This window comes from Bubalus kerabau, chromosome 4 (genome assembly GCF_029407905.1).
Source record: "Bubalus kerabau isolate K-KA32 ecotype Philippines breed swamp buffalo chromosome 4, PCC_UOA_SB_1v2, whole genome shotgun sequence".
In the NCBI taxonomy this organism is placed as follows: Eukaryota; Metazoa; Chordata; class Mammalia; order Artiodactyla; family Bovidae; genus Bubalus; species Bubalus kerabau.
The window spans coordinates 70,571,867-70,586,696 of record NC_073627.1 but is presented as its reverse complement, the minus strand read 5'-3'; the positions used below and the strand labels follow the sequence as shown (position 1 = coordinate 70,586,696).

The following is a 14,830-nucleotide window of genomic DNA, read 5'->3' as shown; positions in this document are numbered from 1 at the left end:
CTACAGTTTTTCCAGTAGTCATAGACGGATGTGACAGTTGGACCATAAAGAAGGCTGAGCACCAAAGAATTGATGCTTTTGAACTGTGGTGTTGGAGAAGACTTGAGAGTCCCTTGGTCAGCAAGGAGATCAAACCAGTCCATCCTAAAGGAAACCAACCATGAATAGTCATTGGAAGGACTGATGCTGAAGCTGAAGCTCCAATACTTTGGCCACCTAATGTGAAGAGCCAGATCATTGGAAAAGACCCTGATGCTGTGAACAGTTGAAGGCAGGAGAAGGGGATAAGAGAGGATGAGATGGTTGGAGTGGATCACCGACTCAATGGACATGAATTTGAGCAAACTCCAGGAGATAGTGGAGGACAGGGAGGCCTGGCATGGTGCAGTCCCTGGGGTTGTAAAGAGCTGGACACACCCGAGTGACTGAACAACAACAACAAATAGAAATCAATGCCAGGATTCTTAAACCATCAAGTTAAATAATAGATGTTTTCACTGGCAGAGTTTGGGGAGTATCCTGGTCTTCCTCCTGCTCTGTTTCTGCCATGTTATGAGGAAAGAGACTCTGTACTGGGACATAACCTTGGAGATTCATTAATTGATGCCCCTAGATAAAAATGTCAGCGGCTGCTGCCAGAGGCCTGGCATTTTTCCTACTAGTTGCCGCTTGAGAGACAAGTGTTGAGCGTTGCACTGCATTGACTAACTAGACAGGGTGAAACTGAACTGGATCATTAGGGCCCTGTTATCACTCATCATGAAGAATTTTTTTTTTAAAGACCATCTGCTTTCAGCAGTTTGACACTTTATATACTGTTGATGGGAATTTGACAGATTAATCTGAGAAAAACATTCAGTTCAATCAAAGGGTATTTATAATAGGTGGTGGATGTGAGCAGACAGGAATGAAAAATAAACATACGACAGAGGAATAAAGAAGAAATGTAAGGCAAGAGGGATTTCCCAGGATACCTATTTCAGAGTGCCTCTGAAGTGGTCTGTGCTCTATCGCGCTTGTTTGTGATGATTTCTTCTGCGGCTTTGGGGTCTGTCTAGAGGAGTGCCCCCAAATGTGAACTGCTGCTTGTCGTCTGAAAAATGTAGGCTTATTTCCTTGCTGTCCCAGCATGCTTCCTTTTCTTCTGTTACACATTGTGTATTTATACTATGCATTTTTCTTATGGTGGACTGGGGTATGAATGGAAGAGAAAACTAAGAAATCTCAACTCAAAAAGCAGTAAAAATACAAAGTGTGGAAGAAAGTGTCAGTTGCTCAGTCATGTCCGACTCTTCGTGATGCCATGGGCTGTAGCCCGTTGGGCTTCTCTGTCCATGGGATTTCCCAGGTGAGAATACTGGAGTGGGTTGCTATTCCCTTCTCTAGGGGATCTTCCCAACCCAGGAATTGAACCCAGGTCTCCTGCGTTGCAGGAGGATTCTTCACCATCTGAGCTCCAAGTGAAGCCCTTAAAAATAGAAATGTCCTTCCTTAATATCTGGGAATAGAGTATACAGTCTTTATGGGCAGGGCAAATTCTATGCAAAAATTATCATTCATTGTTTAATATATATTATTTTAATTGCTGAAAGATTAGAGAAATCAAAGAATGATATGGGGAATTTATAAGAACAGTGAAAAATAAACTTAATTGGACTTTATTATACACACACAGGCTATTTTTTTCCCCATGACCCGTTTGACCATGGATATGCCACTTGACGGCTCTGGATCTCAGTCTCCTAGTCTATAAAGTGAGGTGTTGGAGCCTCCTTCTGATGTGTTGAGTTGTGGTCCCTTACCCCCGTGCTGTAGAGCCTGAATTGTTGTGTAAAGGCTGCACATTGTGTCAGATCCGTGCTAGCACTCTGGGGTACTTCCTTTCCTTTTCCTTTCTCCTACATTTGGTTTAATTTTCTGTCTATAGTTTGATAAATGAAAAAAAAATAGTGAAACTGTTAGTCGCTCAGTCATGTCCGACTCTTTACGACTCCATGAACTGTAGCCCACCAGGCCCTTCTGTCCGTGGGATTTCCCAGGCAGGAATACTGCAGTGGGCTGCCATTTCCTCCTCCAGGGGATCTTCCCGATCCAGGGATCAAGCCTGTGTCTGCTGCATTGGCAGGCAAATTCTTTACTTCTGAGCCAAATGGGAAGCACATGCCTTTCCTGCCCACCTCTGCTTGGCTTCTGGGCCTCAGTGTTTCTCGTTCACCCTGAACTGCTTAATTGTTCCTCTGAACTCTTACTGCTTCCCTCCTTGTCTGTTTCCCCTCCTGGAGTATGAGCTCCATGAGGACATGCACTTCTGTTTACTGCTGTGTATACCCAGACAGGAAGTATTTGTGCAATGGATGAATGCAACGTGAATCTAAGAACCACTGCCCCAAGGGCCCTGTATGTTATGTGCTTCCCTGGTGGCTCAGACAGTAAAGAAGCCACCTGCAGTGCAGGAGACCCAGGTTCAATCCCTGGGTTGGGAGGATCCCCTGGAGAAGGGAATGGCTACCCACTCCAGTATTCTTTCCTGGAGAATTCTGTGGACACAGGAGCCTGGTGAACAATAGTCCATGGGGTTGCAAAACAGTCAGACACAACTGAGTTATTAGGGTCAGTAAATCAAGGCAAAGACATCAAGTCCAGGAACACGGTGTCTTGTGTGTACTGACCACATCTTTCTTTGTGCTCACCTATCCATCACTAGGGAGTCTGAACTGGCACACAGCTCACTGCCTGGGCACTGCCAGCCTGATGATTGACACAGAGCGGGTGGCTTCTGTGCATTGAGGGTGTGGAAGGAACGCATCGTGTACTCACGGGTTCCAGTGTTGGCGGGACAGTCTGGAAGGTTGTGTGTGGCTGGAGTGAAATCTCTGGACTAATGATTACCCTGCTCAAATGTCCCTTTCTCATTAATAAAAGACTAGGCAAGCATCAAAGGAAAACCCCACAGGTCTCTAACTGTTACCAGCACTGTAAGAAGGCAAAGTGCTTTTTTTTTTTTGGAATGGTTACAATAGGCAAACTCCTAGTCCACAGTGGGTTAAAGGTGCTGAAAATCCCCCGGTAGGGAGCTACAATTACTAACATTTACTGACCGCGTTTGTGACGGTGGAGAACGATTTTCTTAAAGCTAATTTAGACAATCTTTGGCCGCTGGTAGCAGTAAACAGTGTCCTACAACAGGACAGAACTTAACAAGAAATTTTTCCCTGTTGAGCAGCTAAAGCAGGCATATTTTGAAGCTTACAAGGAAGGAAAGAAGGAAATGTGGGAGGCATATGTCTTATTAAATGGCATTCATTTCCCGATTCTCAAATGAATGTGCCAGGCCATTACTTCACTACATAGAGTGAAACATAGATATGTAATTAGGTATCACCTCACGACTGCATGAGCTGTTAATCAAACAATAATTTTAAGGGTTGTCACGGAAGGAAGGTTCAGAATTATTCTTGGATTATTATTATTATTATTTTTTAAGCAGTAAGCAACTAGGTAGTAAAGCTCTGAGAAAAGAAACATCAAACCTTAAATATCAGAATCTTTCTTTTTAACTGAAATAATATGAGATCCTTGAGGTTGTCATTGCTTTTCAGAAGTGCCTTCGAGGTTTTCTTTGGGGCTCTTCCTTGCTGAAAGTATTTTAGCCTTCTGATAGGAGAGATCAATGTAGTTAGGAACTTTTAAGTTTTGGGTTAAATCTGAGTAAAAATTTGGACATGTAAGTTTTACCATCTTAGGTTTTTCTCTCCCCTGTCATAACCCACATGAGGAGGGTGGGGTTCAGGGCAAGGTGGAAGTGAAAATGTTAGTCACTCAGTGGTGTCCAACTCTTTGTGACCCATGGGCTTAGCCCAGCAGGCTCCTCTGTCCATGGAATTCTCCAGACAAGAATACTGAAGTGAGTAGCCATTCCCAACCCAGACATCGAATCTGGGTCTCCTGCCTTGCAGGCAGATTCTTTACTGTATGAGCTACCAGGGAAGCCACCCCCAAATCAGCCACTTTGGTATATGATTTTGAATTAAAGTTACTTAATAAACAGCAAGTACAAGAAGGACACTCTGACCCTCCCCTGACCTTCTGAAAATAAGACATAAATCTCCCACATGAAAGGTGGAGAAGGACATTCTTATCATTAGAGATAGAAAACTCCGGACCAGGGATGCTGTATAAAAAGCCTGTTACTTCTTCTCCAATCTCTTTGCCCAGACTCACACTTCTTTGTCTTATAAATGATTCACAAATGTATTGTTTATCTAGAAGGTACAAAGGCTGCCTGCTTTGGCCACTTCTTTGGGTTTCATTTCTTTGGCCCCCATACACAAAAAATTAATATTTCTCCTGTTAACCTCTTTTATTATAAGGAGTGTCTAAGCCAAAAATCTGGAAGGGTAGAGGAAAAATTATTTCTTTCCCTTAGAAATAGATTCAGTGCATTGAATTCAATTTGCAGGTTTAAGATTTTTAAGCAACCAGTTCATTCAGATTAACACATAAAGCAAATGAGATCTGGCTGGTTGAATCATCTTGCAGTGTACTCTCCGGAAATTACAAAAATTACTGAGGCCTGGAGACATTTCCTTAGCCAGTCTAGACACTTTGAAATTGCTCTGCATGATGCCAGTGTGGATGGTTGCAATGTTATTTCACTTATACCAGCCAAGCACTACTGCCACGCAGGCCTCAACACCTATTTTTGTTGGCTCTCTGGCTTGTTGCCTTTATACGTGGAACAGGACTGCTCAGTTGAGGTCTGATGTCCCCCTGTGTTTGAAAGAGGCCCAGCTGGTCTGCTCGACGTGGCCACTGAGACGTTTGGGCTCTAAGCATGCATCCACTCCTTGGGCTGTGCCTCCTGGAGCTCCAGTGCCATTCATACCAGAGGATGCGTGATTTCTTCCTGCACAACAGCTTTGTCCCCCCAGGACAGCCACTGATCAACAGTCATAGCTTCAAAGAGTATGCCATTTATTATCAGGCAGACAGGTGAGGGGAAACTTGGGAACACTGAATGGAGAAAAATAATGTTTGTTTCCATCAGTGATGAGATTGGTGGGCAGTTCAGAACATGAGACAAGAGTGGCTGAACTCAAAGCCCAGGAGGTGGGGAGCTCTGCCTGTCCACCTTCATGGCAACAGAAGAGCAGCCCCTCACTGTACAAGCAAGCTAGCAGCTGATGCAGTCTGCCAGTCCTCCACCAAATGATAGGGGAAACAATTAAGAGGGTTTTTAATGAAGGCAGATCTGTGATGTTGAAGTTTGGAAGAAGGAGCAAATCTGACTTTCTAGCAGGGTCTGGATCTTAGCCTCTTCATTCAGACTATTAAAGCTAAAAGAAAACTAAATAAAAATTAAAACCAGATCTGAATAACAGCTGAGAAGAAAGGGAAACAAATGTGACATCCCTATCAGCATGATTTTACAAAAACTTTCTAGACGATCTGTCTGTGTGCTGAGTTGTGTTCTGCTCTGCGGACTGGAGCCTGCCAGGCTCCTCTGTCCATGCGAATTCCTGGGCAAGAAGACCGAGGTGGGTTGCCATTCCTTCTCCAGGGGATCTTTCTGACCCAGGGATCAAACCTGTGTCTCCTGCATTGGTAGGTGTATTCCTTACCACTGAGCCAACTGGAAAGCCACATATTTGTTGTTGGTGAACAGTTGCTAAGTTGTGTCTGACACTTTGTGACCCCATGGACTGCAGCACGCCAGGCTCCCCTGTCCTCTACTATCTCTGGAGTTTGCTCAGATTCATGTTCATTGAGTCAACTGAGTCAGTGATGCTGTCTAATCATCTCATCCTCTGCTGCCATCTTCTCCTTTTGCCTTCAATCTTTACCAGGATTAGAGTCTTTTCCAATGAGTCAGCTTTTTGCATCAGATGGCCAAAGGATTGGAGCTTCAGCTTCAATCAGTCCTTCCAATGAATATTCAGGGTTGATTTCCTTTAGCATTGATTGGTTTGATCTCCTTGCTATCCAAGGGAATCATTCCCAAAAGTCTTTTCTAGCACCACAATTTGAAAGAATCAATTCTTAAGTGCTCAACCTTCTTTATGGTCCAACTCTCACATCTGTATTAGCTTTGTAATATTAATTAATGTGATAATGTTGGTGAGTTGACCCATAACCCTTCCCCACCTCTGTGGTCCTCTGGTCCCTAATAAAGCCCAGCATTTAACATAAAGGTATAATGGCACACCTGTAGATGCCTATTTACTTGATCATAGCCCTCTCTTAATTCTACCCTTATTTTTTGACTCAACTTGCCTTTTTAATAGATAGCAAGTTTTAAAAAGATTTTTTTTTTAGTTTTGTCATCTCTCATGAGAAATATTCATGGGGCAAATCCTTGCGTGCACATATGTTTGCATAAACATTAACCCATGATAATGGCCATATATGAGAAAAGGATGACTCAGCCTCATAGAGAGAGTCGGGTAAGGACTGACAGTGGGACTGGGAATAGGTCAGGTGAGTATCTGGGGAACTGATTCCATTGGTTTATGACCCAGTACCTCTGAAACTCTGCTAGAAAAACTCTTGTGACATCTTAGATGTGTCATTTTGAGTCTGTCATGGAATTAAGTACCGCCAAACCTCTACTTCCTGTCTTTTTCATAGGACAGGTGTTATCAGTTCAACAGGTGTGCATAAGAGAGGAGGAAAAGGCCTCATGCCTTGGGCATAGACGTCTGAGATGCGCCTGCATCATCTGTAGCATCTGTCTCCTCCCTCCTCCCTCCATTCTCCATCCTCCTAGCATCCTAAAAGAAAAAGGGAAACATAAAAACTGTTTTCACAGGGCTCAACATTTGAGGCAAGTACACTTTCTCCAATTTTCCTGGGCGAAGATTAGCCTTCACATTAGTTTATTCATTAAGTTGTCATCAGAAAGAGAACAATACAAAAGGAAGAAGAAAAGCCATCCTCCAACTTTGGAAATTGAAGGAAAGTGTGTGCTTAATGAGAAAGAAGAGAGTGCTGACCTATTTTTATGGTTTTAGAGGAGAAAGTACAGAGATGAGACATGCTGACTTTTTGAAATGCTTGTTATGAATGAAGTGGACAAAAAATGTCACAAGCGTTTTCCAGGACAGAGCGCAGGAGGCAGGGTAATTGACAGTTACAAATTAGTGGTGATCAGTAGAGAGTGCCTTATTGCTAAGAAGCCGTCTCCTCTTAAATGTCTCAAGTCCCTGGCAGCACTCTTGAAACGTAACCATCTTCTGAATTGGACCTTCTACATCAGCCTTCCAGCCTCTCTTACAGACCTGTGCTCAGAACTGCTGATATGCTGTTCAGTTTCTGTCTCAATAAGCTCCGAATTAGAGACTGACATAAAAGATTGAAGATCAGATCAGTCGCTCAGTCGTGTCCGACTCTTTGCGACCCCATGAATCGCAGCACGCCAGGCCTTTCTGTAGATTTAAAGAGGTGATCAAATAAATGTAGAATTTCCAGAAAACTAGAATTATGTGTGAATTTCTAGTTATCTAGGTGAGGAAATTCTTTGCAGCCTTTTAATCTTCACTTTATGTCTTATTGAGCTTCATTAAAAGAGAAGACCTGGGATTTCAGTATCTGAGGTCAACTGAAAAATCTCTTTTATTTTTATTAGGAAATAAGATAATGAAATTCTGTTTACAATAGCATCAAAACAATCAGAGTTAGCAATACATTTCGTGACAGTTGTGTATGACACACACTGAAAACTATGGGACATTGCTCAGAACCAATGAGGACTTAAGTAAGTGGAGGTGCTTCATTGAAGAACTGGAAAACTTACCATTGCTTAAAAATACTAATTCAAAATGATATATGTACCCCAATATTCATAGCAGCAGCATTTACAGTGGCCAAGATATGGAAGTAACCTAAGTGTCCACTGATAGATGAATGGATAAAGCATATGTGGTACATATATACAATGGACTAGTACTCAGCCATATAAAAGAATGAAATCTTCTCATTTGGGGCAACATGGATGGACCTGGAGGGCATTATACTGAGTGAAATGAGCCAGACACAGAAGGACAAATACTGAATGATTTAATTTATATATGGAATATAAAAGTACAGAAAACTAGTGAATATAACAAAAAGAAGCAGACTCACAGTGAGAACAAACTACCTGATAACCAGTGGGGAGAAGGAAGCTGTATAGGAGTAGAGGTGTAAGTGGTACCAACTATTATGTATAAAATAAGCTGCAAAGATATGTTGACAACACAGGCAACATAGCCACTGTTTTATAAATGGAGTATAACCTTTAAAATAAAAAGAATCAATTATTCCCTGATTGAAATGTAAAATTAACACAATTGCAATCAAAACAAGAATCTTTAAAAAATCGATGATGCATTAGGTTCCTATTGCTGCTATAACCAATTACCCCGAACTTAAGGGCTTATGATAACACAGTTTATCATCTCACAGTTCAACAGGCCAGAATTCTGAGATGAATCTAACAAACTGTCACAAACTTAGTGGCTTAAAATAACACAATCTATCATCTCATAGATCTAGAGGCCAGAAGTCTGAGATGAATCTAACCATACTGAAGTCAAGCTGTTGGCCTTGCTGCTTCCTCCCGGGGAGCCAGGGTTTGGCCTTTTGGTGCTGTGCGTAGCTCCTTTTTGCCTCCATATTCCTTGGCTTGTGCCCACATCACTCCAAGCTCTGTCCCGTAGCTAAATTACCTCTTCCTCTTCTGTAGTCAAATGTCCCTCCATCTCCTTCATAAAAATACTTGTTATTATATTTATGGCCCACTTAGATAATCCACCATGATTTCTCCCATCAATCCTTGAGTTGATCACATCCATACAATCTCTTTTGCCATATATGATAACATTCCCAAGTTCCAGGGATTGACTTGGATGTCTTTAAGGGACATTCCCTGGCCTTCCAAGGAATATGTAAACTCTTTCTAAAATTAATATAGAAACAGAAAGACTCGAGAGCAGAAAACACAGTATTGAAGAAGAGCCAAGTTGGAAGACTTATGCTACCTAGTTTTAAGATATGCTATGAAACTACAGTAATCCGCTTGGTGGTTTTGATGTATGAATAGAGAAAGGTCTATGAAACTACAGGGAAATAACTACAGTTTCTTGAATTTCTCAGTGCTCCTATAAAAATCCCCAGCCTCCTGAGCCATATAAAGTTGGAGAGTGTTTGCTCTTACTTCTAAAGTTTCATATCTATAGGAAGTAGATCTCTAGCCAATTTTTAAAAACTCCTCTTATCACCCCAAAGCCAAATGGTCACATCCTTAAAGAGACACATGGATGAGTCTCAAAGGTTCTAGGGTAGAGAATTATAGTCCTAGGTATTTTTTGTTGTTTACTTGACTCCTAGCAACCCCATGGACTGCAGCATGCCAGGCTTCCCTGTCCTTTACTATCTCCCAGACTTTGCTCAACCTCATGTCCATTGAGTCAGTGATGCTATGTAACCATCTCATCCTCTGTCTCCCCCTTCTCTTCCTGTCCTCAATCTTTCCCAGCATTAGGGTCTTTCCAGTGAGTCAGCTCTTCACATCAGGTGGCCAAAGGATCAGGGCTTCAGCCTCAGCATCAGTCCTTCCAGTGAATATTCAGGGTTGATTTCCTTTAGAACTGACTGGTTTGATCTCCTTGCAGTCCAAGGGACTCTCGAGTCTTCTCCAGCACCACAGTTCAAAAGCATCAATTCTTTGATGCTCAGCCTTCTTTATGGTCCAACTCTCATATCTGTACATGACTACTGGAAAAATCATAGCTTTAACTATACAGACCTTTGTTGGCAAAGTGATGTCTCTGTTTTTTAATATGCTCTCTAAGTTTATCATAGCTTTCTTTCCCAGATATTTACATTTGGAATAATCTAAATTTCTGTGTAAGTGGTGCTGAATTTTCTGAATCCACTTAAATCAAAAGTGACTCTTTTTCCAAAAGCAGTTGAACCCATTTTTTCTATCTTCTTAGCCTATAAAATTTGACGATCAATCTTTAGTGTGTTTGATTCCCTCAGAGATTCTAAACTCCTCCTGTAGTGATTTGTACACAGTGGATCTGGCAAGGGCCTTGGAATCTTTTTAACAAACATGCCAAGTGTTTCTAATGCTGGTGGTCTAAAGACCACTTTGAGATCACAGCCAGAAATAATGTTGATTCCTCAGTGAAAATGATGATTGAAAGTACCTGGTGAAAGACACAAACAATGTACCAATGATCACAGAGGAGAGCAGTCTTCCGTGGAAGTCGACACTGCAAAAGAAATAGAGCAGGGCACAGAGAAGGGTTCAAAGTGGACTAAAGTATTCTTATTACCAGTCCTGATTAAACTGCCCATGCAGAAGATTTAGTGACAGCGTCACCAGGAGCATTTCCTAGTTTTATCCTTTTTGCTGAGTTTTGTCTTTTTAAAGAGTGGCTGCCATTTTTAAGGCACCATGAGATGATTATCTACTAGTGACAGGAGCTCCGCTATTTTCTTTCTTTCTCTTTCTCACATTTGCCCTCTAGGTTTTCTTGGTGGTGGAGGTAGTTCAGTTGATAAGTCATCTCCAACTCTTTGTGACCCCATGGACTGTAGCCCGCCAGGCTCCTCTATCCATGAGTTTCTCCAGGCAAGAATACTGGAGTGGGTAGCCATTTCCTTTTCCAGGGTATCTACCCACCTGGGGATTGAACCTGAGTCTTCTGCATCTCCTGTGTTGGCAGGCAGTTTCTTCATGACCACTCCAGCAGGGAAGCACCTATATTTTCTTACTTAATCCCTAAAAACCGTATTGTTATATTTTATCTTCATTTTTTCAGATGAGAAGACTAAAAAAATGCCAGAGCCATTTTGGCTGTTTGACTCTATTGCCTGCACTGTTAAACCCCATCTTATTACATATAGCACTATTTAGAGGAATGGTTTTTTTTTTCTTTTCATGCTTTCTTCTTATTTTTAAGTTAATGTAGTTTTTAATTGAATTACAGTTGATCCATGATGTTGTGTTAGTTTCAGGTGTAGAGCAAAGTGAATCAGGTATACATATACATATATCCACTCTGTTTTAGAGTCTCTTCCCTTGTAGCTTAGTATGAAATATTGAGTCTAGTTCTCCATGCTATTCAGTAGACCTTTGTTGTTGATCTATTTTATACACAGTAAAATGTGTATATGTCAGTCCCAAACTCCTAATTTGTCTCCTTTCGCCTTTGGTAGCCATAAGTTTTTTTCTATGTCTTGTAGGTCTATTTATGTATAATAGTTCATTTCTGTCATTAAAATTTTTTTTTAGCTTCCACATATAAGCAATAGCGCATGGATGGAGGAGCCTGGTACGCTGCAGTCCATGGGGTCGCTAAGAGTCGGACACGACTGAGTGACTTCACTTTCACTTTTCACTTTCATGCTTTGGAGAAGAATATGGCAACCCACTCCAGTGTTCTTGCCTGGAGAATCCCAGGGACAGGGGAACCTGGTGAGCTGCCGTCCATGGGGTCGCACAGAGTTGGACACAACTGAAGCGACTTAGCAGCAGCAGTAGCAGCAGCATATGATATTTGTCTTCCTCTGTCTGGCTTACTTATAAATAGGAACCTGGATGGATTTGATATTAAGGGACTATTAGAATTAAACTTCTGCTACTCAAGGTGAGCATCAAGTGTTTTTGGCAAGTGTTATGGTTTAGAAGTGCATGAGCGGGGCCGAGGGGAGCTGCCCTGCTTCTGAGGTAAGGAGCAGCGGCTGTGCTTTGCTGGAGCAGCCATGAAGAGAGACCCCAGGTCCAAGGTAAGAGAAACCCAAGTGACACGGTAGGCACTGAGAGAGGGGATCAGAGGGCAGACAGACTGACACTACAATCACAGACAACTAGCCAATCTGATCACATGGACCACAGCCTTGTCTAACTCAATGAAACTAAGCCATACCGTGTGGGGCCACCCAAGACAGCCGGGTCATGGTTGAGAGGTCTGACAGAATGTGGTCCACTGGAGAAGAGAATGGCAAAACACTTCATACTCTTGCCTCAAGAACCCCATAAACAGTATGAAAAGGCAAAAAGATAGGACACTGAAAGATAAACTCCCCAGGTCAGTAGGTGCCCAATATGCTACTGGAGATCAGTGGAGAAATAACTCCAGAAAGAATGAAGGGATGGCACCAAAGCAAAAACAACACCCAGTTATGAATGGGACTGGTGATGCAAGCAGGGTTCGATGCTGTAAGAGCAGTATTGCATAGAAACCTGGAATGTTAGGTCCATGGATCAAGGCAAACTAGAAATGGTCAAATAGGAGATGATAAGAGTGAACATTGACATTTTAGGAATCAGTGAACTAAGATGGACTGGAATGGGTGAATTTAACAGATGACGATTATATCTACTATTGTGGGCAAGAATCCCTTAGAAGAAATGGAGTAGCCATCATAGTCAACAGAAGAGTCCAAAATGCAGTACATGGATGCAATCTCAAAAACAACAGAATGATCTGTTTGTTTCCAAGGCAAACCATTCATTATCACAGTAATCCAAGTCTATGCCCTGACCACTAATGCTGAAGAAGCTGAAGTTGAATGGTTCTATGAAGACCTACAAGACCTTCTAGAACTAACACACACAAAAAAGATGTCCTTTTCATTATAGGGGACTGGAATGCAAAAGTAGGAAGTCAGGAAACACCTGGAGTAACAGGCAAATTTGGCCTTGGAGTATGGAATGAAGCAGGGCAAAGGCTAATAGTGTTCTGCCAAGAGAATGCACTGGTCATAGCAAACACCCTCTTCCAGCAACACAAGAGAAGACTCTACACATGAATATCACCAGAAGGTCGACACTGAAATCAGATTGATTATATTCTTTGCAGTCAAAGATGGAGAAGCTCTATACAGTCAGCAAAAACAAGACCAGGAGCTGACTGTGGCTCAGATCATGAACTCCGTGTTGCCAAATTCAGACTGAAATTGAAGAAAGTGGAGAAAACCACTAGGCCATTCAGGTATGACCTAAATCAAATCCCTTATGACTATTCACTGGAAGTGAGAAATAGATTTAAGGAACTAGATCTGATAGACAGAGTGCCTGATGAACTATGGAGGAGGAACGATGGAGATTCCTCTAACTATGGATGAATGATGGAGGTCCATGACATTGTACAGAAGACGGAAATCAAGACCATCCCCATGGAAAAAAAATGCAAAAAAGCAAAATGGCTGTCTGAGGAGGACTTACAAATAGCTGTGAAAAGAAGGGAAGCAAAAAGGAAAAGAGAAAAGGAAAGATATACCCATTTGAATGCAGAGTTCCAAAGAATAGCAAAGAGAGTTAAGAAAGCCTTCCTCAGGCACCAATGCAAAGAAATAGAGGAAAACAATAGAATGGGAAAGACTAGAGATCTCTTCAAGAAAATGAAAGATACAAAAGGAATATTTCATGCAAAGATGGGCTAAATAAAGGACAGAAATGGTAAGGACCTAACAGAAGCAGAAGATATTAAGAAGAGGTGGCAAGAATACACAGAAGAACTGTACAAAAAAGATCTTCATGACCCAGATAATCACAATGGTGTGATCACTCATCTAGAGCCAGACATCCTGGAATGTGAAGTCAAGTGGGCCTTAGGAAGCATCACTGTGAACAATGCTAGTGGAGGTGATGGAATTCCAGTTGAGCTATTTCAAATCCTAGAAGATGTTGCTGCTAATTGCAGCCCTCATTATGCCAGCAAATTTGGAAACCTCAGCAGTGGTCATAGAACTGGAAAAGGTCAGTTTTCATTCCAATCCCAAAGAAAGGCAATGCCAAAGAATGCTCAAACTACCGCACAATTGCACTCATCTCACACACTAGTAGAGTAATGCTTATAATTCTCCAAGCCAGGCTTCAGCAATATGTGAACCATGAACTTCCAGATGTTCAAGCTGGTTTTAGAAAAGGCAGAGGGACCAGAGATCAAATTGCCAACATCCGCTGGATCATGGAAAAAGCAAGAGAGTTCCACAAAAATATCTATTTCTGCTTTATTGACTATGCCAAAGCCTTTGACTGTGTGGATCACAACAAACTGGAAAATTCTCAAAGAGATGGGAATACCAGACCACCTGACCTGCTTCTTGAGAAACCTATATGCAGGTCAGGAAGCAACAGTTAGAACTGGACATGGAACAACAGACTGGTTGCAAATAGGAAAAGGAGTACATCAAGACTGTATATTGTCACCCTGCTTATTAAACTTATATGCAAAGTACATCACGAGAAATGCTGGGCTGGATGAAGCACAAGCTGGAATCAAGATTGCCGGGAGAAATATCAATCACCTCAGATATGCAGATGACACCACCCTTATGGCAGAAAGTGAAGAAGAACTAAAAAACCTCTTGATGAAAGTGAAAGAGGAGAGTGAAAAAGTTGGCTTAAAGCTCAACATTCAGCAAACTAAGATCATGGCATCTGGTCCCATCACTTTGTGGCAAATAGATGGGGAAACAGTGGACACAATGTCAGACTTATTTTTCTGGGCTCCAAAACCACTGCAGATGGTGACTGTAGCCATGAAATTAAAAGATGCTTGCTCCTTGGAAGGAAAGTTATGACCAACCTAGATAGCATATTAAAAAGCAGAGACATGACTTTGCCAACAAAGGTCCGTCTAGTCAAGGCTATGGTTTTTCCAGTGGTCAGGTATGGATGTGAGAGTTGGACTATAAAGAAAGCTAAGCACCGAAGAATTGATGCTTTTGAACTGTGGTGTTGGAGATGACTCTTGAGAGTCCCCTGGACTTAAAGGAGATCCAACCAGTCCATCCTAAAGGAGATCAGTCCTGGGTGTTCATTGGAGGGACTGAT

General features: G+C 42.0%; 1 protein-coding gene and 1 long non-coding RNA gene across 5 annotated transcripts in view; one reads left to right on the top strand and one right to left on the bottom strand.

The window, feature by feature from the left end:
• The window catches only part of GALNTL6 (polypeptide N-acetylgalactosaminyltransferase like 6), a 1,496,936-nt gene that overhangs the window by 275,398 nt on the left and 1,206,708 nt on the right, over nucleotides 1-14,830 (bottom strand). The window lies entirely within an intron of this gene.
• LOC129649805 (uncharacterized) overlaps nucleotides 1-14,830 on the top strand; it is a 191,975-nt gene that overhangs the window by 67,951 nt on the left and 109,194 nt on the right. The gene's annotated exons all lie outside the window — the stretch shown is intronic.